This window comes from Microtus pennsylvanicus, chromosome 14, assembly GCF_037038515.1.
Source record: "Microtus pennsylvanicus isolate mMicPen1 chromosome 14, mMicPen1.hap1, whole genome shotgun sequence".
Lineage (NCBI taxonomy): Eukaryota > Metazoa > Chordata > Mammalia > Rodentia > Cricetidae > Microtus > Microtus pennsylvanicus.
This window is the reverse complement of record NC_134592.1, coordinates 63965232-63992379: the sequence shown is the minus strand read 5'-3', so window position 1 is coordinate 63992379 and position 27148 is coordinate 63965232. Positions and strand designations below refer to the sequence as shown.

General features: G+C 42.5%; 1 protein-coding gene across 3 annotated transcripts in view; it reads right to left on the bottom strand.

Moving 5' to 3' along the window:
• The window catches only part of Stxbp6 (syntaxin binding protein 6), a 209515-nt gene extending 188257 nt beyond the window's left edge, over positions 1-21258 (bottom strand). Inside the window, exons 1-2 of one of the 3 annotated variants that reach the window (XM_075947674.1) lie at positions 20943-21051; positions 15082-15280 (exon numbers count right to left, since the gene is read on the bottom strand). The gene's annotated coding sequence lies outside the window, so the exon portion shown is untranslated. Of the gene's footprint in view, positions 1-14103; positions 14194-15081; positions 15281-20942 lie in introns of those variants that run through there. The other 2 variants (XM_075947672.1, XM_075947673.1) reach the window with 2 other exon arrangements.
• Between the last annotated feature and the right edge of the window lie 5890 nt (positions 21259-27148).

The window sequence follows — 27148 nt, the reverse complement described above, 5'->3', positions numbered from 1 at the left end:
CAAATGATTTGAAAGAAGTTGCGAACCCTTAACTAAATCTCACGATAGACAAAAGATGAATGATGTAGATTATTTCAAGGACTTTTGATGGGTACTAAGTGCCAATGGAACGACCATGATGAAAAAATGACAGGCCACTAGGCTAAAGAAGCAAGGAAGAAAAATCCATCTCGGTACACACCTCCACACCTGCCTGATCTCAGCCATCAGAACAACACCCTCCCTGATAGGATGAGAAAGGCAAGGCCTAAGGTACTCGAGCAGGCAAGGGGGGTGCACAGGAAAAGTATGACTACTCCTTCCCAACACAATTTACAATTCTCCTCTCTCCTTCTCTTCTTACCACAGGCCCTGTGAACTCTGAAAACACATCTCTTGCCTTGCTAGGAGACCAACCCGATGACCTTAAGGATAAGACGCTATTCATTCAAGAGCTCTTCATCCTGGCAGACAGCGCAGAAAACAAAATGTGACGAGCAGAGCCAGGGAGCAGAGTTTCTGAAGAGAAAGATGTCAATCAGAGATCACATTTCCTATAGCTTCAGTAGCCACCAGCATAGCAGGGCTTAATAAGGACTGACAGTCATCGCCCCCCCCTGCCTCCTCTGGGGCACTTAGAACCTCTAGAACACTCATGCTTTCTGGAAGAGCAGTGGTCCAACTGCATGACTCAGGAAAAGTGTCTCCTTGGTATACACAATCAATGTTTCACTTCTACCCAAGGAAGAGCTAAAACTGTTCTCAACTGTTGTGAGAATTCACAGCACCCAGTATGATAGACACACTGAAAAGTCCCAAGGACAGAACTCATAAAGACCAAAATAACTGATGCTTTACAGTCATAAAATATTTTACACTACAAATTATTTATTCAGATACACTTTTAATATTGCCAAATTCAACAAAAAATATGTATAGAGCCATAAATCCTTGTGGTTTTGCTTTAATACAGAGCCTCATGTAACTTTGACTGGCCTGGAACTTGCTATGTAGACCACACTCCCAGAGTTCAACCTGTCTCTGTCTCCCAAGTGCAGGGAGCACCACACCCATCAGGCTATAAATCTTCATACTCATTTCACAATAAGACAAAATCATTGCTTGGTTTCCTATTTATACATAAACAATTAATTTGGTTACTAAAAATCAAAGTAACAGTGTCTAAGAAAATGATGGTGACTGAAAACCAGACTATAAAATAGAACCTTTGAAAATTTTTAAATTATACAAAGTCACAGGTCCTGCCTAGGTTCAGGTGGAGTCCTGGTTGAACTATACAGCTGCTATTTTCTTCACTGGAAAAAATAGAACTACATAGAAAGACAAAATGGTGGGGAGAAGAGAAGACTAAAACATCTAATTAGATACATGAGGAATTTTTCTGCTAAAAGCAGTGAATTTGTAATATTCACAAAATAGATCTTTTGTAGAGAGAAACAATTTCTCTTTTCCTTTTTTTTAAAAAATCAACACATTTTAAATAAGAGTAAAGAATAGTGGCCAATAAATTTGCTTCAGTTACCTTAATGAGTGATATATTTTTTCTTAAGATTCTTGCACGCAGCTCTCAAGCAGTATGATATTTAGTCTTGTGTGTCTTAAAGCGCAGAACAAGGATTTCCTCATCTCAGGTTAACTAGAAAGAGTAGCAAGGCTGTGGCATACTTAGGATAGCATTCTAACAGCAGAGAGACACATCACAGGGTCACTCTTGATCCCTGAGAGGGCAGCTCCAGAGTCTGCTACAGTTCTCGGACTGTCTTTTCCCCCATTTCTAGAAAGGCTGGTGTGAGCCTCTTCATCCTATGAAGAATCAAGGACCTTGACACACTGCCAACCCTGAGGCTGAAACTTGCCTGAGGAAGCCAGACCCTGAAGTCTAACGTACTCTTAATAAAAAATAAAACAGACTGAACCTTTCACTCCTTTTCAGTCTTCAGAGTCACATGAATCAAAAGTCATCCACTAATTCACTTACAAAGGGATAAGTAACAAGGACTGTATATTTACAAATATAAAAGATAATATTTGATGAATTTGGACCAAGGAAGGAAGGTAGGACTTTACCTAAATGTGAGCACTTATCCAAGAAATAGACCTTATTTGCCAAGAGTCAACTGTCATCCTGGGGGCTATGCCCATTTAGCAACAGTGCCCACTAGTGGTAGGGAGGACTGCACGATAGGAAGAAATATAATTAAAGATCACCTTTAATTCATGTCAAACCTTTCGGGTTCCACAAATTTTCATTGGTATCCCTGGCAGGCGCCTAAGGGCACTGCTATCACTACATTGCTCTTACAGATTAAAGAAAGCTGAATTTGGTATGAACAGAAAAAACAGCGCTCAAACAGTAAAGGCTCAGAACGACTCAGGATGTTTCCTGAGATCTGCAGCACATCTCTCTACGCCTACATGCCTTGGGGTTGGGCTCCAAGACTTTTCTCCAACAACACTTAACTACTATAATGACCACTCCTCCCCAGGAAGCACACGGGTATATCTTTCCACAGATATTTCTCTGACCTTAAATGAAACCCACTGTCTTTTCCCCTTGTTCAAATGTCAATGATAGACTTCTTGAAAAATAGGTTTTTTCTCAATACCTACTAGAATTCATTTTCCCATGCCTCACCTAAGCTAAGCTGATTTAAAATGTAGGAGTTTCTTTTAGAAATATAGTTCCTACCGATACGTGTCTGATGTCTCTACTGAGAGGCACTTCTGGGTCACAGCTGCAGGTTCTGATGACACTCTACAGTTGCTCACTACTACGACTGCATGTTACAGTGCTCAAGGAGTTCAGGAGTTACATTAAAGGCTACATAAACAATGAATGAAAGGACAAGCTCTTTCTGTGTTGCTTTCTAAGTTTATAAATCAAACATTATAAATAACAGAATTCAAGGAATCCATAAAATGTCCTTTAAACCTGGTTGTCTACAACTCTAAGTATGTAATATAATTAATATCGCAGTGACTGGGGTGAGGTCCTTATTCCCAAACCAAGAGCTTAAACACCTGCTGGAGAACTGCAGACAACTGCAGCTATAAGGTAACACAGCCAATCTACAGGGAAACAGCATTTACCATACTGACCCAACACCATCACTGGGACCTGACCTAAATCTTTCCCAGAGAAGAAGGATGCAGGAGGCCCTTACTATGCCTATCACAATGTGTATCTTCTGCTTCCTCTGTTCACTGTAACATTCAAAATACCGAGCATTATTTTCTCATTTTTCTTCTGGCAGGAGGTGAGTATAAAGTTGATGCATCTGCCAGCCACTCCAGTTCTGCCATGTACACATCTACATAAAAGTTAATGTAATCATAAAGGAAGTGCTTTAGATGGATACCCGTGCCAGCTATTCACAGCCATTGAGGATGAGACCAGTTAAGTGTTAGCAACACCCACCTCTTTGCACCTGCTCTGGAATCCTCTATGGAATTAAATGTGGTATAAAAACAAATCTCTTACACAGGTAGTGGTGTGTTGGGGGGAGAGAGGCTGCTTGTTGATTCCGGCTGCTTAGCCCCAAAATAGCATACACAGAAACTATATTATTTAAAACACTGCTTGGTCAATTACTTAGGTGTATTGCTAGCTAGCTGTTACATCTAGAATTAACCTATCTGCATTATTTTACCACGAGGTTCATGGCCTACCAGCAAGGTTCCAGCATCTGTCTCCAGCAGGGCTACATGACTTCTCTCTGACTCTGCCTCCTTTTTCCCAGCATTCAATTTAGTTTTCCCCACTAGCTCTGTTCCCCTATAGCTCTGCTATAGGCCCAAATCCAGTTCCTTTATTAACCAATGATATTCACAGCATACAGAGGGGAATCCCACATCAGTGGTGGGTGCATGCCTTTAACCCCAGCAAAGGCACATCTCTCTATACCTAAAGGCCTTTGAGTTTGGTCTCCAAGTACAGCCAGAGGCAGAAGAATATCAGAGTAAGAGGCCATTCTTGTCTACAGAGCAAGCTTCAGGACAGCCAGAGTTACAAAGAGAAACCCTGTCAGAAAGAAAGAGAGAGAGAGAGTAAGAAAGAAAGAAAGAAAGAAAGAAAGAAAGAAAGAAAGAAAGACATATGCAAGGAAGAGGAGGAGAAGGAAGAAGAGGAAATGGAGGGGGAAGAGGAGGAGAGGAAGAAGAAGGAGGGAGGAGATGGAATAGAAGAAGAGGAGGAGGGGAGGAGGAGGAAGAGAAGAAGGGAGGGAGGGAGGGAGAGGGGGGGGAGAGAGAGGGAGAGAGAGAGAGAGAGAGAGAGAGAGAGAGAGAGAGAGAGAGAGAGAGAGAATATCTTAATCCCTTACCAGAGAAGTTTTTATAAATATGTACAAATCATTTCTTAAAATCAAGGCAATTTAGATTAAAGGTGTGGCAAAAGAAAGGGACAGCATGGCTTCTGCCTCACTTGTGAGAAGTCTACAGAGAACTCTGCAAGATTCTGAGTTCCCACTGAGCAGTCAAGAAAACAGATGGTTTCTCTTGCCCTAGGAGAAGTACTCCAACTAGGCCTTGGTCTCAGGAGTCCAGGAAAGGTGAAAGCCAGCCAAGGATAGTTAAGGGTATCTCTTTTTTTCAGTCCCTTCCTATGTCAAGGCAGCTGGCTGTCTATGAGAAAGAAATTATCCCAGAACATAGTATTAAATTCTGTAAGTCCTTACTCTACACCAAAAACATTAACTCGTGCAATCTCAGGGAAGAGAAATGGATGACATGCTTTCAAGATCAGTAATGAAGAAATATTAAAGAATTCAGCAATACTCTTCCTCTATGGTCAGATTTTATATCTAGGTAGAAAAATACTATTGTCTACACAGAAGGTGGTTTCCAACTGTGACATTTTTTATGAGCCTGGCAGAAGTTTTTTCTGATTAACATTGGCCAGTTTTGAACAGATACAGCCAAGTTTCCAGCCAAGCCAATCAGTTCTGACAGGACATGGAAAAGCCTTGAAGAACATATACAAACAACAGGGCCTGAGAATCCTTCATGGCCATAGTCACTCTGTCCTAAAGCCAGAGTGTCAGGAGGATGCTTCTCACCGCTCAACCTCAGCCTGTTCCTGAGACGATACAGGAAAGGACAAGGACAGATTTCACTGTGACTCTCTGGCTAAAAGGTATCTCCTTTCTCATTTGTCATAGGAGGAGCAATATTATGGTCTAGATTTTAAATGTCGCTCAATGGGCCAAACATGGTGACACATAGCAGTGATCTCAAGACTTGGGAAGCTGAGGTGGAGGTGGGGGACAGTGGGGTTAAACTTCTCCTGGGATACACCTCAGGACTCTTTCTTTTAAAACAAAGGAACAACATCAATAACAAAGGAAAAAAAAAACACTTTTAAGAGTTCCCCAAAAGTTCACTTCATGCTAACTAAAGTAGTGTGGACTTCAGGAAGAGAGACCATTTGAAGGACTTAGGTCACTAAGAGCAGGCCTTTGAAGGGGATACGAGAACCTTGAAATTTTATCCTCTTTTTCTTCCTGGCTTCCTCTCCGCCATGATATTCTGCCATGTCATGCAACAGGCCCAGAACAAAGAGGCCATGTGACCATAGATGGCCATGAAGAGGGAAACTCAAGCTTGTCTCCTTTTAAATTGCTGATCTCAGGCATTTTGTCACGGCAGTCAAAAGCTGACTAATGCAAGCAGGATGGGGAAAGGGAAGGGGAGCACAGCTAGGCTCAACTCCTGAATCACGTTCTCTATCCCTAGACCTTCTCTAGGTGTAATCTCCTCTGGTTGCTATTTCAACTACAGAAGTAGTGAAGTGGAACACTCTTCTACTCTGTTAAGATACCTTGTGCTCAAAAAAGAAAAAACAAAAACAAAAATTCTGTTACATGAACAGTGCCCTTCTTTAGCCACTGATGAAGGATCATCCACATTCACAAGAGGTGGTATTTTGTTGGTTTCCACAGTGCTAGAGATTGAACGCGGTGTTGTGTGTTATACCAATGTACCATGGAGCTAATCTAGAGTGAAGTCTATTGCTATTTCCCTAAATCACATTCATGTTCCAAGAGCATTTTAAAACCAAGGAAAACTATTCAAAAGAACACACAAAGTATTCTTTAGCAATATTATCCCATCTTCCAAAAGTAATCTTATAAAATGAAAGCTCATACATAGATTAAATCTCTCATAACTTTATAACTGTCTAGGTTAGCTCTACCTCTTTGGGAGATTTTTCCATACAAAGGGGTTTTAGGATTCTACACACCCCTCCCTGCCCTCGTCTCCCAGAATATAAAGAGACATAACTAGGCACTGAACCTTCATGCTGAGGCTGTTCTCAGTAATTTTCCAGGTGGGCAAACTGAAAAGTAAGCAAGAAGCTTTAACAGGTACTTCACAGAATAGATCCAACTGTTAATACGCACATAAAAATATGTCAAGCTTCAAACAGTAACACGAAAAATATAATTTAATGCCGTAATGATAAAGCCCTATACACACATCAGAATGACTAAAACCAAAATGACTTACCAAGCTAAATGCTGGTAAGATTATGGAATTCAGACTCAAATCTAATAAAAGCATAAATGAGTACAATAGAAAATTGTTCATGTCTTTCTTTATTAGAGTTTCTATTGCCATGACCAAACACCAGGATCAAAAGCAAGTTGGGGAGAAAAGGGCTTATTTGGCTTACACTTCCACACTGTAGTTCATCACTGAAAGAAGTCAGGGCAAAAACCTGGAGGCAGGACTGCATACTGGCTTGCTCAGCCTGCTTTTCCCAAGGAAACCCTGACCACCACCTCATCAATCTCACAAAAAAAAAAATTTTTTAAGGTCTCAAACAGATCTTATGGAGGTATTTTGTCAATTGAGGTTTCCTCATTTCAGATCACTCCAGCTGGGGTCAATGTGACATAAAACTAGACATCACAATTGATCCCTTGTAAAATTAACATAGCTGTTAAGCTATAACCCTTTCTTGTTTTTCCTTAAGATTACACATTAATATAAATGGTCCAAATTTTAAAAGCCCCACAGTCTTAAATTCAAACACTTAAAAAATCAGTCTTCTTAAAATCACCAGACTCTTCTAAATCCCAAAGAGTAAGCCAGGTAGTAGTGGCAAAGCATTTGCAGGGAAGGTAGAGTGTGAGTTTGAGGCTAGCCTGGTCTACAGTGTGAGGTCCAGGCAGCCAGGGCTAAACAGAGAAACCCTGTCTTGAGACATCCCATTCAGAGAGCGGGGGAGCAGTTAAATCCAAAGGCTTTTGAAACTCAACGTCTCAACTCTGAGCTCCTATAAAAACAAAAGAAATCAAATATTGTCTTACTTCCAGAGGGATGAATCAGGGTACAATCATAATATGGACAAAGCAAAACCAAATTCCAAAAGTATAAATAATTCAATGTCTAATTATCTGGGACCCACTCAGGAACTTCTGGGATCCTCGAAACTGCTTGTCACTTCTGCCCTCTGCAGCACACACAGCTTGTCTTCTAGACTCCAACTGGCTCCACTCCACCACTGCCGCTGTTCTTCGTCATCATGCCATGGTACTGAATGCTGGAGTCTCTGCTGTAACTGGGATTCACTTTCCCCAATAGCCTCTCCAGGCCTCTCTTCAGAAGCTCCTGCCCTGTCACATGACAAGCCTTAGTTGCTTTCCATGACCTCCTGACACCTTCAAAACCCATACCCCATGGGTGACTCTCATACTACCAAGTTTGGTTGCCAGAATGAGGTACGATCTTGGCCACTTCTGGAGCACAGCTTATGCATGCTAACCCTGAGGAAACACTTCCCAGGAGACTTCACCTCAGTGACGCTGGCCTCCTCTTAATCATCACGGAGTCTTTAGCCCCCACTGACTAGTATCCATTGTCCCAGCAAAGCACAAGTTTTTCTTTAGCAGTTAATGCTTTTAACTCGTGTAAATCACAGCCAACTTTTCAGGTCTAGCTCACCAGACACAACAGATTCTTCACACAAAAGGTCCAGTAGGTTCTTTGCTGTCTTCCCTTTGAAACTTTACTGATGTGGGATGGCCTTCTGTATACTTCTGTATACGTGTTGCTTTTATAAGATAATTAATAAAGCTGTTTTGGCCAATGGCTTAGCAGAATAAAGCCAGGCAGGAAATTCAAACAGAGATATATAGAGAGAGTAGGCAGAGTCAATGAGACGTCACATAGCTGCCAAAGGAGAAGGACACACTGAACCCTTACCGGTAGGCCACAGCCTCGTGGTGATACACAGATTAATAAAATGGGTTAATTTAAGATGTAAGAGTTAGTTAATAAGAAGCCTGAGCTAACAGGACAAACAGTGCTATAATTAATATAGCTTCTCTGTGATTATTCGGGTCTAGGAAAGTGGGGCAACTACATCTCCATAAAGCTTGAGAAAGCTTGGGAAGGAATTCTAAACATAAAAGAACAGAGTTCAACACGGCTTCTTGGTTGCAGCATTTTTTCAGGTGGGCTCTGTTTGCTAGAGGCAAGCATGTTTCCTTTAAGAGAAGACTTCCTGCCAGGCGGTGGTGGCGCGTGCCTTTAATCCCAGCACTCAGGAGACAGAGGCAGGCGGATCTCTGTGAGTTCGAGGCCAGCCTGGTCTACAAGCGCTAGTTCCAGGACAGGAACCAAAAGCTACGGTGAAACCCTGTCTCGAAAAATCAAAAAAAAAAAAAAAAAGAGCAGACTTCCTGACTCAGCATTAGCAGCAAAAATTGTGTGGCTTCTTTAAGAAACAGCAGCTTCCAGGTTTGTGCTGTCATCATGAACTCTGGTTCTTTCAGGAGGTCCTGCACTTAAATGGGATTTGCTAGCAGTGTGCTACTAGTTGCTTAATAGCAACACAGACAGCTACTTCCCTGGAGCTGGGGCAGTGATCACGACTCACAAAGGCAGTAAACAAACCTCTACCATTTTGGATGGGGTGGAACTAGCAGGCATGACTGTGGAGTTGGTCCAAGCCACACCTGATTAGCATTAAAAAAAAAGGCACTTCAGGTCAGAAAATGATTACAGATAAGCAATAAAGATATATTCCTCTAAATGGGTTATAGTGTTGGATAAATGTACATGGGCTTAGGAGAGAGAGAAGAAATAACACACACAGTAGTAAATTAAAAGAATAAAGAGCGTAAAAAAGAAATAAGCCATGTACACAGAGAGTCTGGATTATGCAAATTATTGTACTTTCTTTGAATTTTTTTGACTGCAGTGAGACATTTGTTTCTGGGGGATGCTAAGTTAAACCAACATAAAAGTATCTTGACTTCAAAATTTGACTCTAAGAATATGTTATTTTGGAAAAGGGGTTCTGCTTTTGTTTCCACAGAAGATGAGAACCTGTGGAGTTCTTCAAGGCTAATATGATTTGATGAAACAAGACTCCCCAAATGATCCACGAACCCTAAAACAATTTGTCCTACAAATAACAGGAAGCGATTTGGAGAAAACTCCGCCAAAATTCCCAAAATGATTGTTTATAAATGTTTATTTTCATTAATTAAAAGTGTTAATGGTCACAGTCAATTTCAAAAAAGGGGGAGGATATGATGTAGAGATGAATTCTTTGCATTGGTATGGATCTTAATACATATTTGAGGTTGATTTTGTTAGACTATGTATACTATTTCTGCTCTTGTTTAAGGTACTGTGTACAGCTAATTAAAAATTGTAATCTGTAAGAAATACAGATTAATAGTCATCTATAATGTAGTTATGTTTGTTAGGTTTTCTAGATGAACAGAGATATATTTCAAATGAGTATTCTTCAAATCTTTCAAAGACCTACAGAACATAGCATTTAAAATGTTTTAAGAACTTAGACTTTTACTGACAGTGAGACATGTCTGCTTCTGGCAGCACCAATTGCTTCAGAGACATTGATGGACACTGAAGAAATTCGTTATGGAATGTGCATTCAATGTGACAAGGCTATCCATGTGGACAAGAAACTGCTCTTGCATGGAAAGCTTAATGGTATGCTATATGAACTGGACATGCAGAACCACAGAAAAGTTTAGCAAGACTACCAAAATTTCCAAAAAAATAATAGAATGGTCCTCCAGGATTCCTGCTTCACAGAGGAAACTGCCAGACATTCTGCAGGGCACAGAAGAAACCAACTGATGAACTTTGCCATCACAAGGCAGAACAGATCTTCAAATTTCCTGCTTCATGGAAAAGTCTGCTAGATACTATGGGCCTGTAGGCTGAAGATGGATGCCCCAACATTACTGAAGAACTCTGGGTGACTGGCCAGGCAGCAAAATGTCTCTGTCAATTCTAGAACTTTGGAAGTTGCTTACAATGCACTTCCTGTTCCTTAGGTAATATTATATCCTTCTGTGGTATTTGAAGAGTTGAAGACAGATAGTTACAGTTATAGTTTTCCTTAGTTATGATAAAGGATAAATTAGATATAAAACTTTAGACTCACAAAGATAGGATAAATGATAGAGTATTTTCCTTAATTTGCCAAATGTAAATGGACTAAATAGTGTAACTATAATTCTTGCTTGATACTATTTTATTATAGGTAATTTTAGTATATTAAAGTTAAAACTTTCCTTTTTATTTAGACAGAAGAGGGAGATTACGTGGGATGTCCTTCTGTGTTGCTTTCACTGGGTAATAAATAAAGCTGTTTTGGCCAATGGCTTAGCAGAGGAAACCCAGGTGGGAAATCCAAACAGAGATAGAGAAAGAGTAGGTGGAGTCATAAGACACCATATAGCTACCTAAAAAGAAGAACACACTGTTTTCTTACCAGTAGATCACAGCCTTGTGGTGATACACAGATTAATTGAAATGAGTTAATTTAAGATGTAAGAGTTAGTTAATAAGAAGCCTGAGCTAACAGGACAAACAGTGTTATAATTAATATAGCTTCTGTGTGATTATTCGGATCTGCGTAGCTGGGAAATGAACAAGCAGTCTCTGTTTACACTTTACAACCGAGACCTTCATTGTCTGAACTGCTTTCAACATTCTTATCTTCCAAGTTTCTACAGAACAGCTCACTGATCTAAAATTGTTCTTTAGCCCAAAGGGCTAAAGTCCTTCCACAATCTTTCCAAACACAAGTCTGTCACAGCAGTACCCAACTATCCTGGTACTAACTTGTCTTAGTAAAAGTTTCTATTACTGTGATGAAACACCATGACCGAAAGCAAGCTGGGAAGGAAAGGGTTTGTTTGTGTTATACTTCCACATGGGAGTTTATTATTGTTGGAAGTCAGGACAGGAACTCAACAGGACAGGAACCTGGAGGCAGAAACTGATGCAGAGGCTCATAAAGGTGTGCTACTCATTGGCTTACTTGTCATGGCTAGCTCAGCCTGCTTTCTTATAGAACCCAGGACCACCAGCCAAGTAACAGTTACAACCCACAATGGGAAGGGGCCTCCCCTATCAATCACTAATTAAGAAAATGCCCTACATCTGGATTTTATGGAGGCATTTTCTCAATTGAGGCTCCCTCCTTTCAGATAACTGCACTGTGCAACAAGTTGGCATAGAACTAGCTAGCATAACTCTTTAGGACTCAGCAATCATATACACAAACTCAACCGGCAATGCAAACCATAGTCACCCAGAAAGATGAACACAAACATTCACATCAGCAGTATTCTTACTAGGGTTGAAAACCATTCAAATCTGTCATATGTAGTTACTGCATATCTATGCACAGGAATATTATCTACCATTGAAAATGAATAAGCTACTGTGATACACACAGCATAGATTAATCTCACAAACAAAACCAGGGGGTCAGAAGTCATACTTTCAAACTCCTAGTAGTATGGGATAGAATAGTGGTTACAAAGGGATAATGGACATGAAAAATGTTGGTCAAAGGATACAAAATTTTAGTTAGGAGACATAAATTTAAGAGATTCACTGAACAAAATGACAGTCATCAACACCACTGTGTTGTGTATTTGAAAACTGTGTGAGAGCTTTCAACTGTCTGCCACAAATAAACAGGAAGTAACACATTGTGAGCTTGACTTAGTTATTCTACAATGTACACCCATATCAAAACATGTCGTATGCAAAAGACACATATGATTCCACTTGTCTATTAAAATAAATGCAAAACAAAAGGCATAGAATATAAAAGTGCTACATATTTCTATAAACTTCTAAGTGCTAGCTGTGAGTTTTAAGGGGATCAATTGTAAAGTACTCAAAACCGTGGCGTATATAATCTGTAGGCAAGAGTTACATAAGAAAACAACACTGGCAGAATCATTAATAGACTAGACAGTGACGAGGAATCCCAGAGGAAGCAGCTGTCTAGTTCCACACACTACTGTTTCTTTGCTGGCTTCCAGATGTGCATACTATCTGCAGGGATGCAAACAAACTACATGTCAAGATCCCTATTCTTGCTTCTGAAGGATTTAAGTTCTGTGGGGCCAGAGAGCAAAGACAGTTCCCAAAAAAGGCATCTGAGTTCAGAATTCTCGGTTCATCTTTTACCAAAATTAAATACAAGATAAACCACTGTGTAACTGGCAATATGATAAAGGGATCTGACTATTGTTTTGCACTTACCAGAAGAAAATGGGGATAAAGATGCTCATTCCTAGCACTGAGCTCCTTCCACAAGCACAACATCCTAGCATCAAAATAGAGGTTTGCTTGGTTTTGTAATTACTGTTATAGTTGTCTACAGATTTAATTTTAAAGGACTGACTTTAGGAACACCCAGCTTTACACCCCTCAACAGTAGGACAGCTTTCTCGCTGCTATTTAATGATAGGGTAGATTAAATTCATCAAGAACAATACTGACTTCACAATCACCAGGAACTATGAGCTTTCACCTTAGGTTATGTGAGGCAACACCTTTCAAGACAGTCTAAAACCAAAACAAAAAAGCCTCAATGATTTGTGCCCTGCCAGACAAAACATTGATAATGAAAGCTACAGGAAATAACTAGATCACACACATCATGTGCCCCAGAAATCAGACACTTCCCACTTTCAAGAGCCAAACCAGAGTGTGGGACAGGGTCTCATGGGATCCATTTGTCACCCTTACAAAAGCAGTGACCCTCAGACTGTGACAACTGGAAACTGTTTAGATATACTGGATTTGTTTGTCTTAAAGACCATACTTCTATCTTGTTTCCCAAAAGAAAGCAAGCAAGCTCTATAAATTGAAAAACAAACATGATTTCCTATTCGCTTCTATTGCACACAGTGAAGGTGACGGAAGCATAACAAAAGTCCATAATCACCAACTCACATGGTAACTGTTGGGTAAACCCCGTGTGGACAGCCAGAAGAGATTATTTCTAGTCAATTAACCATACAGGACACTGAGACTCCACACAGCTCCCAGTACAGATGCCAGCTACAACTGTGGTGACGGCTTTAGTCCTGGATTTCTCTTCAGTTGTTCCCTACTAACCTAATTCCACCTAACCACCCACAGTGAACAGACTCAGAGAAGGCAGCCAAGCAGCCAGGCTTTCCAAAGGTCACCAGGAAGCAAATATTTGCCATCTTAACTGTAGAAACATCTTCTGGGGCTGCACACCTGTGTGCATCTGCTCCCTTCATTTGCCTCCCTTGAATTAGAGATTAATATCAGTAAGAAAGGCAGAAGCCAGCAAGACAAGGATGGGCGGATCTGCGCTTTATCAAGGAACGGTGGCACTGACTGACAGCTCGGTCAGTGATGGCCTTCTGGTCAGCAAAAGACGACCCACAAAAGCCGACTAGAGACTGATCCCCATAACTTAAAATGACCCAGACTCAGCTAAGAGTGACACAGAAACCTCACCCAAAGTATGGTAATGTAAACAAAAAATTATTCCCTGAGGACTGAGATTAAATCTCATTTACCAATCCCAATACCAACCCATGCACACACAACTCGTTCTTTCATATATATATCAGTTGACTGAGCGGGAGTCAGCATTCAAACATTATATATATATATATATATATATATATATATATATATATATATATAGTTTGTTTTGTTTGGTCTTAGCTTTCACCATTGAATTCCTGGCCCTTGGAAAAAGGAAAAGGCAAACAGCATTGCTAATCTGAGACATTATGCTAAGCACATTTTTGAGTTCTGTCTTACCATGATGTGGAAAGAAAACCGGCCCACGTGGTAATTAACTTGCCAAGGTCCCATAGACACAGGGCAGAGCTGTGATTCACAGTCAGTTCCACCCCATCCCAAAGCTGCCTTCTCTGCACAAGATCAGCTTCACTTTAAGTGTGACACATGGGGAAACAGCATCTGTGTGAACTCCAGGATGGACAGAACTGCAGAATCTCAAGCGCCATAGCAGTTGGCTGAGCGGGAGTCAGCATTCAAACATGATCCCCTGGCACTTCCAGAGTTCCGCTGAGCACTCCTCCACCAAGCCAGGAAAGGGAAGAGTGTCTCCGCCCACAGGACAACTGCCTCAGCCCCAGTGGTGTTAAACATACTTAGAGCTTCATAACTCTTGGCTCAGACACACTGATGCTCACACACTAGGATTTAGCCCATGGAAGTCTGAATACAGTTTGATTTAAAACGAGGAGGGAGATCTTGACGGAATTCCAGGAACCCATACATGACATAAATGTCTACCACAGTCAAATCTGAAGGGAGACGCTACATATGAGCTGCCAGATCATTAGAACCTCTGCTGGCTCAGGATCAGGGAGCCCAAGTATGGAATTTGTCTCAAAAGGGGAATCTAGAAACAGGAGGGGATGGGAAGACAACAGGCATTCACCAGGGACCCAGGGGTGAAGGAGTAAAATCCTTTCAATAGGGGGGAGGAGAGTTTACTGAAAGTTCACAGAGGACCTTAGAGGCCCCACAGATATGGAGAAATAAGTAAGCCAGATGGTTTTCCAGTAGCAGAAGCTGATGTGTAAGGCCCTTTTAAAACTCTCAGGCCACTACACATTTTTTTCCTATTCTTTAAATTGAGCTGTAATTCATACACCACAAAATTACGCTTTTAAAGTATGCAACTCAATAGTTACCAAAAATTATGTAACCATCACCATCTAATTCCAAAACATTACATCACCCCCAAAAGAAAAACCCCAAGCTCACCAGAGTCACTTCCTGTTTCACACTCATTTCGAACACCCTGGGCTTTCTCTTCTGGGCAGTTCAGAAGGAATTCTGGGGCAGCTCTTCTTCACAGAGTAGGCTCAAGGCTCAGCAATGTTGTAGTGTGAATCCAAACTTCATTCCTCTTCACAGAAAGACTGTCTGCCATTGTAGGGACATACTTTGTCTTGTTTGTTTGCTGGTTAATGGAGGAAGGTTCTTACCATCTTTGAGCTCTATGACTAATGCTGCTATAAATATTCACTCCTAAGAGTTTATCTTGACATGCTTGCACTTCCTTTGGGAATATTCTTAGGAGTTGGGGGGGGGGCTTCTTTTCGTAGACCATGTTTTACGTTTTGAAGGGCCATCCAGCTGTTTTCCAAACTGCCTGCACAGTTCACATTCCACCAATACTCTTCGTGAAGGCCCAATTACTCCCCGTGTCTTCGGCTCACAGTCACTCTGATAGATGGGAGGTGTCTCCTTGTGGTTTTGATTTACATTTCCTTGCTGCCTAATGGCACTGAGCAAATTTTCACAGCCCTCTTTAAAGGAATAGCTATGCAAATTCCTATCTACTTTCAAATTGGGTAATTTGCCTCTTTATTGTTGAATGGTGAGAGTTCTTTCTTGCTATTTTTGAAACTCTAGGGAGAAACTCTCTTCCTGGAAAGTCCTTCTCATTACCCAGCATTCTTCCATGGAGCTGCCACAAGAGTTCCACTGTGCAAGGACGATGGTGTTCTATCATCAACTCAACTCCCCCTCCCTGAGCCAGTCCTCCCGCTTTGCAATCAATCCCCTTCTACCGCCCACAAGCATCTCTCCTGCCATCATCAGAACCTACCTGTAACCTTAGTGAATTTCCGAATCTAGAAAGCACGGAACATATGTTTTGGACCACCACTACAGGATCTCTAAGACTCATGCTGAGCAAGGCACCAAACATTTCTTGTTTTGTGCTCCTTGACCGTCATCCACACAGACACAACTGCTTGTCCCCGTAATCCTACTGCATCATACCACCAACCCAAAATGTCCTGCGTGTGCAGAAGAGTAGGGTTCCCTATTCACACTACCACACCTCTGCCCCTTTCTGGAGATTTTCTTAGCTACCATGGCTTAAAACTCTCCCTCTGCAGTACACGCCAGTCATCCCTTACAGAATTCATTAATCAACCAATATCCAGAAAATGCCCCTAACATTTTAGGAATATAGTAGGTGAGGCCACTTCATCCGTACTAGTATTAGAGAGCATATTGGAATTGTTAGTACATCCTAATATAGTGGAACATCCCCTGTGATTCATAAACAAACTCATTAATGCTTTGTGATGTGGGAAATCCTGACTAGAATGACTATGAGGGAGTATCTGTTGACAGCATTCAATGGGGTACCCCTCAGTTTTTTTTGATATGATACTGCACATGCTGAGCGTCTCTGTATGAGAGGAAAATAATAGATAGGGTTCCCCAAACTGATATGTGCTCTAGAAGAACACACCTATTAACGTCCACCCCAACAGCATCCTTCCAACACACTCAGAACTGCTGAGCTAATCCAATTATTGCACAATTCTATCAGCGGGACAGCACTGAGAAGAAAACACGCTTTATATGAAGACAACAAAGTCTATTTGCTTTGTTTTTTTAACGTCATCTGCTGGTAGACACTCTTAGCATGTTACCAAAAAGAATACACATGGACGCATAATGTGTAAAAGCTGTCTGTTTTTTAAAGAATTTTTGAAATGAAGAACAAATAACAAACAAATGTATTTTAGAACTGAGCTAGTGCAGAGTTCCAGGGACTTTTTTTTTTGTTGTTTAAAGCGTTCTCAGGAAGGCTCAGAATGGTCCTGGGTTTTGACTCCCTGTGACCCATCACCAACAGTGACAACCAAGGAGAAATGAAATATGATAATGATTGTCGCACAATAGACGTATTAAGAGAACAAAGACACCAGGGAGTTCCTGCTGAGAAAAGTCAACAACAGTGTCAAGAAAGGGACTACTCACACTCCTGAAAGAAAACAATCAGAATAGCAGCAAAAGTAAGCGTACCACCCAAAATACACACATCAAGTTATGGGGAGGAGGGTTGAAGCTGGAGCATGGCTCCTGCTAGGAGAACCACTGAATCTTAAAACTGGCAACTGCTCCTTCTCTAGGTGCTGATTGCAGTCAGGAAGGCAGGCTCGGGCCTTCAGTTTTATCTACTAAAACATTAAGAGGCGCACTTGAGTTTTTGAATAGGCTTCTGATCTACTGATAAGTTTCCCCACTGTTAATCATTTTAATGCTAAAACAAAGCACAAATGGAAAGCTAAGATAAAGCTGAGGGCGGGCTAGCTGGGATTCCATTTGGCCTGGCAATGTAAGTAGTAGTGAAAGTGCTAACTGATCTCACATGCCCAGATTTGGGTGCTGTATTATATAAACTTCACTTCTTCCCCAGAAACCGTCCTGCCTCAAGGAGGCTCCTGGTGACTCTCTGATGCAAACTAGTTAAAAATGCAGACACAATCTATCTAGGTCATAGCAAGTCATTGCAAGTCATAGTAAGATCTCCCTGCACAGGACCATCCACAGTGTGGGAGACAAGGAAAAATGCTGTGGATTGGTTGAGTCTAAACAATGGTAAAAAAGATAATTCACTCTGGCACCCTGCTGATAACACACGGCAGCCTCTGAAAGCTGTAGGTCACTCCAAGGCCATCATCTTTCAGAAAGCATGGAAGATCTTGACTAAGTCTGATCACCATGGGTCAACTGGCATGGGGTCCACTTCCCACTTCTAGAAGGCCTGAGCAAGCTGTGTGTTCAGAGAAAGCATCAGTAAAACTCCTTTTTAAATGTGCATTCTGGTCAATTTTAGCTGTCCCTTAAACCACATCGTTCCAGCCATCAATGCTGTGTGCAAACTAAATGCCAAGAGCCTCAAAAAGAGAATACTTGTTGGACTTAACCTGTTGTGCTACGTTGCTTTCTGTTGTTGTGGGAAACGTCATGACCAAAAGCAACTTGGGGAAGAAAGGGTTCATTTGGTTTACGTGTCCCAATCACAGTTCATCGCTGAAGGAGGTCTGGGCAGGAATTCAAGCAGGAACATAGGCAGGATCCTTGGAGGAACACTGCTTACTGGCTTGCTACCATGTCTTGCTCAACTTGCTTAAAGAACCCAGGAGCACCATTCAGGGTGCTACCACCCACCCTGGACTTGAGCCTCCCACATCAATTATAAGCAAGAGACTGTCCCAGAGATTTGTATACATATAAGGATCACCAAAGCATGATCACCATGTCTACCAAAAGGGGCAATCTTATCTTTTTGTAAGATCGTTCATCCGAAAAGCGACTAGAATCAGTAAAGCGACTAGAATCAGTAAAATGAGGAAGGAAAGTTGGCACGTGTCCTGGAGTTCAAAATGCTTACAGCAATTAAGAAACCCTGCTTCTACTATGAAGAACTAAAATCCTGACAATTTGGAACAGCCCTCATCTCTTTCTCTTCCTATACAAATACGTGATTCTATAGACATGGGAACAGCCCAGCACCACCTGAGACTAGTTAGGAACACAAACTGCTGTACCTCTGTTCTAAACCTAGAGACTGAAAGTGGAAACCAGCAATCTACGGGTTAGCAAGGCCTAATGCTCCTATTTGGAAAGCTCTGCTCTTGGAAAGCTCTGCTCTCGGTTCAGGGTGTGTTTCTAGGGAAGCTCAGGGCCCTCATTAAATCCCTGTTAACTGCGTGGCATGCAGTCTCCCCTGTCCTTGCCACTTAAATTGGTGTTTCATCTCGCAGACTGTTTTTACCAAAGACAGGTTGAGTTCTTAGTTCAAGGTCACTATGAGGAGAGAGCTCTAAGGCAGGACTTGCTGATTTCCTCACCAGCCTCGACTCACAAAGGAAAGAAAGCCTTGCTGACACAGACAATTCTGGGGCCCCAGGCCTGTGAGCAGTGTTAGCACAGGCCCCACGGGCTCCTCCATTATACCACACTGCCTCCCTCAGACAGAAAAGAGGGATTTCCAACCCATAGACCCAAGAGAAGCTGGGCAAGGTGTGTGAATCGCTGTTTCCACAGATCTCAGCAGCTAAACCTTGTAGTGAAGACTGCATAGCAGGAGGAGACCTGGCTCTGTCATCATCAAGAATAAACAGACTTTTTTAAACCTGGGTACAGTACTGAGCAACAATACAGAAGGCGCGGACACCGCCTTGTGTTTCCTTAGCTCTCTCCATTCCCACCGCGCCATTCAAGGCTCACAACTGCCACAGAGAGCAATGGTGTCACCACCATCTCCTATTTGTTACAAAGACAAAATGAGAAAAGCCCTGAAGTTCAGAGTGGCATTAGCTTGCCCACCAGGCCTGGCATTGGGGAAATCTGGGGCTCCGCTCTGTCTGTCTGTCTGTCTGACTGTAGAACCTGTTTGGCATAACCCCACCAATGGAATCCGGACATCTGGAAATTCTCCCCAAATGTGCACTCCCCAAGGGAGAACCCAAGAGAAAAGCGTACAGCACAAACAGTGAGGTCCTAAAACACTAACCCTTCCTCACAGGGCCCCTTTAAACACTTCACACACCAACCAGCCAAGGTGCTCAGCTAAAAGCAAGGAAAGGAAGAAGAGAAAATCAAAAAGGGAAGGAAGAAAGAGAGAGAGAGGCTTATTTCTAGCCTGCATAATCATTCCGGGCTTCCTCCCATAGCAGCCTCCTAGTCAAGGCAAACAACCACTCAGAGCCCAAGCTGAAGCTCCTCCGCACACTTCAACCCTGCTCCTCCACCTTCCCCAACACCCCACCCTGTTATGACAACTCCGCTCTGACCGGTGTGTAGGCAAAACCCTAAAACTCAAAACAAAAAGTGAAAAAAGTGGACCCAGGACAACACAGACATCCTCCACATACTTGCACTATGCTACAGCCAGGCTCAGACCGTTGAGCCTTAGGAGCCAATGTAATGAAGCAGACAGCCCTCTGCCCCTGGCTTTGCTCCTTCCCACAAAGTCCGGGTGGAAGAATGCGAGAAAGAGGAGAGGGTTGCTGTGAAGTCCAAGGCAAACAAGCTCCCATGCACTCTTCCTGAAAAATTGGGCACCATTCTAAACTCTCTAACTGACCTTTGGGTCCTGGGGTCTGTAATGATGTAAACCTGCGAAAAGTCGGGAGGCAGGGGGAAGCAAGCTAACATCTACCCCGGACCTGCCACATTCAGAAGCGCTCTAAAAAACAAAACAAAAAAAACAAAAAACAAAAACACGGGGCTCAGAGGAGGCCTTGACCTAGCCCCCTGACCATTTCTTAGGTTAGGCACAGGAGCAAAAAAGGTATGGGGGCCAGAAGCCTGTCCTGCAAGAAGTATCTGCCTCAGTTTTGGCAGCAACGATCTTCCTAGAAGACAGCAGGATTCATAGATTGGGGTGATTTGCTGATTTCAGCTGAGAGAGCTCTGACTAGGGGAGCAGCGACCCACAGAGTTCTCCATAACCAGAGCCTCCAGGCGGCACCCTTGGGGGCCATTCTGTAGAGCCTGCCGTGCAAACCTAAGGGCTCCACACTGCCACCAACTTTCTCACAGGAAACTATCCTCTAGGCTAAGACCAATATTTCTTGCACTCCAGGTCCCAGGTTCGGGGAGAATCAGCGAGCCAGATCCCTTTTCGCGCGCACAAAGCAGCTGCGCCAGGCGTGCAGCCCCCTCTTTCCGCCGCCCTCCAACTTGCTCGCGCCACTCTCCGCGCGCCTACCCTCTGCGCCTGCCCCTCGGCGCGCATCCCAGCCGGCAGCTACCGTAGCTGCCACCGTACACCGGGTGGCCTGGCCTCCCCGCGTCCCCGAGCTTACCGTGCAGCCCGGCTCGTGCTCGGGCGGTGCCTAGTGCGCGGCACGCGTCCCAACCGAAGACACTGCTTCCCCGCGACTGCCCCGCGCGGAGACGGGGGCTGAGGACCAGGCTGGCCCGGCTCGGCTGCTGGCTGCTCGTTGCTTGCCGCTCCCGCGCGGGCTCCTGCTGCCGCGCGGCGAGGAGGGAGGGGTCGGGGAAACTCCTGGCAACTCCAAGTCCCGGCACCGGAGCTCCAGTTGCAGCCTCGCGCCAGCCCGCTGCCGCGAGTGCGAGCTAGCGAAGCCAACCTGCCCCCGCCGCTGCCTATGAGCATGCCCAGTGCGGCCGTGGGCGAGCCAGAGCGCCCTGGCCCGGGGCAAAGATCGGTGGCAGAGGGCTCGGGGGATGGGCCTCAGGCTTGGAGCCCAGGGGACAAGTGGAGGAAGGCCCCGGGGGCGCGGGTCAGAGAGAGCAAGGCAGTGAGAGTCGCAGGGTTGTGAGAAGTTTGTGGGCTGGAAAGGTGGGCTGATTTTGCGAACCTCTGCCAGCCGGTATTAAAGGACAACCAGAAAACACGCTACAGGAATGTGGGCCCAGCAGGTGGGGTTTTATTCAGTCCCAAGCTTACCAAGGGTGACAAAATCCAAGAGCTAATGGGGCCTGGAAAGCCCAGTAAATGAGGGAAGCGGGAAGGCGGAGGCCAGTTTAAGAGAGCTCTGCAGGCAGCGCAGCTGTCCTGCTAGAAATGCCCACTGCTTTCATGAAAGAATTAGACCTGGGTTTGCTGGATTTTATTTTATGAACAAATAAATAATTGCTCAACATACAGATTTTTTTCATGCAAAATATTACGGTTACTGAATCTTGCCATAGAATTAAGTAGTATAACAACAACAAAATAACAATAATAACAAGACTCTAGAGTCTAGACCAAAAATCTATGGCTGGGTCCAGTGGCTGCTCAGCCAGTTTGAACCAAAGAGTTCTACAAAGAGATGCTAAGAGCCTGCCCAGGGTGGTTTAGGAAGGTGCTGGAAAGGATCCAAGATGATTCAGACTGCCTTCAAAGTGCAAAGGGAAATCGGTTTTCCTGACAGAAGCGAGCTAACGCTAAATGCTGGCACATTCGGAGAGGTAACTAGTGTGGAAAGGGGCTTTGAGAACTAACTGTGAGGACGCTTCAGGAGTATGAACATCTGACTGGGAGGTCACCGCAAGATAAGCTAGACTCAATCTAGCTGCCAGAGAGCCCCTTCAAGGCATTTTAGATTTCGAAGCAAACAGAAACCCCCATACTACCAGTCCTGCCTTTACTTAAAATTTTGATATTTTCATCATGCATTTTTGCATTGATTTCTTTCTTTTTAAATACAGCATTAAAACTTTAAACTGATTGCCAAGTTCTTTGGTCAGCCTTTCCATTTTGTGTCCTACCTCATCCAGGCCTGACCCTACTTAGCTGGAGTAAAAGCAGCAAGATGTAGTACATTCAGAGAAATGGAACAAGGTGGGCTCAGAGGTCCTGATTGCCAATCTGTGATGGCAGCACTTTATTTGGTAGATGTTTTGGAACCAACTGAGATGCTGGGGTGCGGGGGAAGCTATATAATCCAAAGATAACTCTTCTGGGAAGATGTGTTGATCAGTAGTTTGGAATGTACGTGGGAAGGGAAGAGTGGGAATTGGCTATGACATGGTCACTGTTTTATGAAAATCAGAGGCATTTCCGTGATAAAGCCATCCACATACTGCCTATCTCAGAAAGATATGGCTGGGTTACCTTTTCACCAAAAAGTAATAAACGGTGTTTTTGCTGCAATCCCAGCCATGCCTCCATCAAGAATTATGGTGAGCAAGTGGCTGCTCTTCCAACCTCTTTTCCTCATCTGTGAATTAGAAGACAATTCTCGTTATTTATGAGAGATTTAGAAGAAGTTACATGTGATTTTGGTTTTTTTAATAGAGTTTATGCAATAGGAAATCACTGACCGAAATGATTATAAATAAAGCTAGACTCAACATAAGAAGTCTCTGCTGTAGTATGAAAGTTGTCTAAAATAGCAAATTTCATCCATTTGAAAAGATTTTTTTAAAAAAAATCTGAATTTGCTAATAAAACTCTGGAATCAGTTGTTGAAGAGCTCAGCTGTTTTGTTTACTAAGATCCGCTGATAATCCCTCTCAGCCTCAGTATTGAAGGTCGATATAAAATGACTGTGCTCTCTGTACAAAGTGCCTTCTAACTCTGGAACACTTTGTCAGCGTAGTGTCTGCTTCAACTAGACACCTGGGGCTTCCCTCGGTGCCCTGTGGTGAATCTCTTTACAGAGGAGCTCATCAATTGCTCCTTTCACAGAGAACAGACTACCCTTTATCTATTGGAAGTATTTTAAGCATGCAGAACTCTCAAAGGAGGGAGAAAAAATGCTTGAGTGTTTACACAGAAGCTTTCCAGAAGTTCTGGAAACCAGGAAGTACCTAGCCCAGGACCTATCGCAAACAGGTAGTTATAAATATTTACAAAATAAATAAAGGTTTCCATCATCAAAATCTTCCGGGTCTCTGTTCACCTCCGCTAGTTCCTAAGAATTATTGTTTTAAAAGTCATAATAATAATGTCATCAAGAACAAGAACAGGATGTAAACATTTATATAGGGAGGGGCTCACAAGAAAAATATTTTGCTTGTGTTTGATAATGTGTGTGTGTGTGCATGTGTGCACGTGAGCGTGTGCATTAGGGACTGAACTAACTGCTTCATGCACTTTGTCTTTCAGCTTATTTAAAATGATCACATTTTAAAATTTGTATGAGTAAATGTCAAATGGTATTTTTTAAACACATTGCAAAGGAACTCATCTCCGAGTGAAGCCAGTTCCCACCCTGTAGAAAGATAGCATTGTCTTTTCCTTGCACATGGTTACAGAAATGGCCAAGTGGATGACAGCAAGCACAGATCTTATTTTTGTCTTTGAAGTTTAATCTTGAAATGATAGAAATAAAAAAGACACTGTTGTTCAACAAACTGCCAAGTTAAAACTCTTCTAACTGACAGCATTGTGAGAAAGAGGGAAGACATAAAAGGGGCCTTTTCTTTTTCCTTTGTGGGACAGGCAATGTCATGGTTACAAGGAGACACCAGACCCTTTTGTGGGTATTAAGTGATGCAAAACAATGATTTCATCTACAGTGCCCTAGCGCTCACTGTGAACCTCAATCTATGTTGTAGGTCCTGTAAGGCTGTATTTAGAGGAAGTGCTTTCTAAATATTGAACAGATTTGAGTAGGTGACTCCTGCCTCTAATACTAGCACAGCTGAAGCAGAGACAGGGGATTTGCCATGAGTTCAGGGGTTATATAACATGACTATATCTCAAAAGCCAATAAACAAACACACAGAATGAATTGACATGGTCACAGTTTGATACGGGGGATTGATGTCATAGGACAGTGTAGTGATACTTTATTTGTATTTTAATAAATAAATCTCACCTGCAGTTCAGAGAGTAAAACAGCCACACTGGTCAGGATTACAGGCAAGGCAGTGGTGACACACACCTTTAATCCCAGTACCCACACTATTTTGCCATAGAAACTTGATGGTAGTGGTGCATGCCTTTAAGCCCAGCCCTAGAGAGGAATATAAGACAGGAGGAGACAGCTCTCACACACAGTCTCATTTTGAGATTCCTGGAGGCAGGATCACCATTTCAGACTGAGGAGGTAGAGGTAAGAGCCAATGGCTGGCTGTTTTGCTTTTCTGACCTTCAGGTTGAACCCCAATTTCTGTCTCTAGGTCTTTATTAATCTTGTTACAGGACAGTGTTTCAATAGCTTCATTTAATATATAATGGTGCCAATCAATCGTACTATACATATAGAACTAAAAACACCTCTAATCTCTACATTTTTATTCTTCTACATTGCATAGTTAATACCTTCTCAGATTTTCATTTGGATAGTGTGAATTTAGATTTAAAAAAAGGAACAACTTTGAAATCTATCAACTTACTAACTCTTAAGTTGAACAGTATCTAACTACCATGCTTGTTAGCATAAACTATTAAATATTGGAAATCTCATATGGTTCAATTTTGGTTTTGGGGGGGTTGTTTTTTTTTTTTTTCTCGAGATAGGGTTTCTCTATGTAATGGTCCTAGCTGTCCTGGAACTAGCTCTTGTAAATCAGGCTGGCCTCGAACTCAAAGAGATCCACCTGCCTCTGCCTCCCAAGTGCTGGGATTAAAGGCATGCACCACCACCACTGGCTTCAATTTTACCTTTTTATATCCATTCAAATTAGTGTCTATAGACCTAGAAGCATCTACTTTTTAAAGTTATTTGTATATGGGCATCATGATGGTCACTTCTGTCTGTGAGCCCCTGTGAGCTCGACTAGGTTGAAGTCTGTCAGTTATATTCCCCTGATGTCCTCAACTCCTCTGACTTCTACGTTTCTTCCTCTCTCTTCCAATGGTTTCTTGAGTTCCAAGCAGAGAGACTAAATGGAGATCTCAACTTCGACTTGGCTGTGGGTCTCTGCATCTTCTCCTATCAGCTACCCTTCAATAGCCAAAGAATCTATTCTTTTTTTTGTAGACCAGGCTGGCCTCAAACTCCCAGAGATCCATCCCCCTGCCTCTGCCTCCCGAGTGCTGGGATTAAAGGCATGCGCCACCACTGCCCGGCCCAAAGAATCTATTCTTTAAGCTGCTCATTTTCCAACAAAAGTGATGTCAGTAATCTAGCCCCAAGAAATCTATTAAGTTTCTCAGTTTTAAAGTGGTACCAAGTGTGCCTGGGAGTCACATGGAAGAGGAATATGTCCCTCTTCCTCTCTGTGTGAGAACAGCAGAAAAACTTTAGTTGGTCCTGAAGTAGGTCAGGAGAATGTAGTTCTCTTCTTCTTCTTCTTCTTCTTCTTCTTCTTCTTCTTCTTCTTCTTCTTCTTCTTCTTCTTCTTCTTCTTCTTCTTCTTCTTCTTCTTCTTCCTCTTCCTCGGCACTTTGCCTTCCTACCAATCCGCTGCAACATTCACTCATCCACCCTTTCTCCTCCCTTCCTCCCCATCCACCCACTCCCCCCACACACACACTCAGCTATTCCCCTCCTTCTGGCCTTGGTTTTTCTCACTTAGTTTGTCCATTGTTCCGCATAACTAAGAATCAATGCAACTTTAGTGTATTACAACTGAGAACTGACTATAACTATTCTGTTAGATTAACCTATGCTTCTGTATGGGAAACTGACTACTCTTCTAAGACATCTACGATTAAAACTCCAATTTATTATTTCAGAGAATAATAATAAATAATAAATACTTAGAGGACAGGACATGGCAAAATAAAAAGCTGTCATGTGGGGTCCAGCGGAAGAGTGACTGCTCCCCATATACAATGCCCTATGTTTGAGCCTCTGGTGCACGAAACAAGAACTATACACACATGCATATACTTTGTGATTCTGTGCTATTGTTTTTTCAAAACTACAGATTCTCCTAAACTTTTAGGTTCTGTTTTATTTTCAGAGTAGTTCTCTTGGCAGTAGCAGGAGGCTCTCCGGCTAGTTACAGGTACATGTTGTGGGTACATGTCTCATTTCCTGTAAATCGGTAAGGAAATCCTTCACACCCAGTGACATCTGTTTGCTGGAGTATAAGAAACTTTCAGAGTTGAGATAGACTTGTACTTCAGATTTTTTCTATTCTCAGAGAAATTAATCTCAGTTTGTAGTTTTATCTAACCATGACTATCCTAGCTGGTTTGCAACTTGTGCCCATTTTTTTTTATGGTTTCATGGTACAGTATTCTGATGCCAATGTACTCATGGTATCGTTTCATTCCTTCTGTGCTTTCAAGAACCACAATAAATAGCAACTTTTGACATCAAATTTTATGAACTTCAGTGCACCATTCTGGCCAGTTTCTGAAAGACCAGGCCATTATTTGAATTCTACATTTCCTTCTCTCACAGGTTAGTGGGTTTTCCGCTGTTCTGCAGATTCCTTTCTACTTCTCTGATTATATTGCTTTATCTTCTAAGATACATCAGAGTTTGTATGCCAGTGTAGGGCTGAGGCCAATACTAACCAGAGAGAAGGAAGATGAAAGCAAAGCAAATTTTTATCTTGAAAGAAGACATGTTTGTACTTTGAACTTGGTTATTCTGTAACAATTGTGTTTTATCTACTTCTTTTCAAACAGACTTATATTTCCTCATGTGCTGAG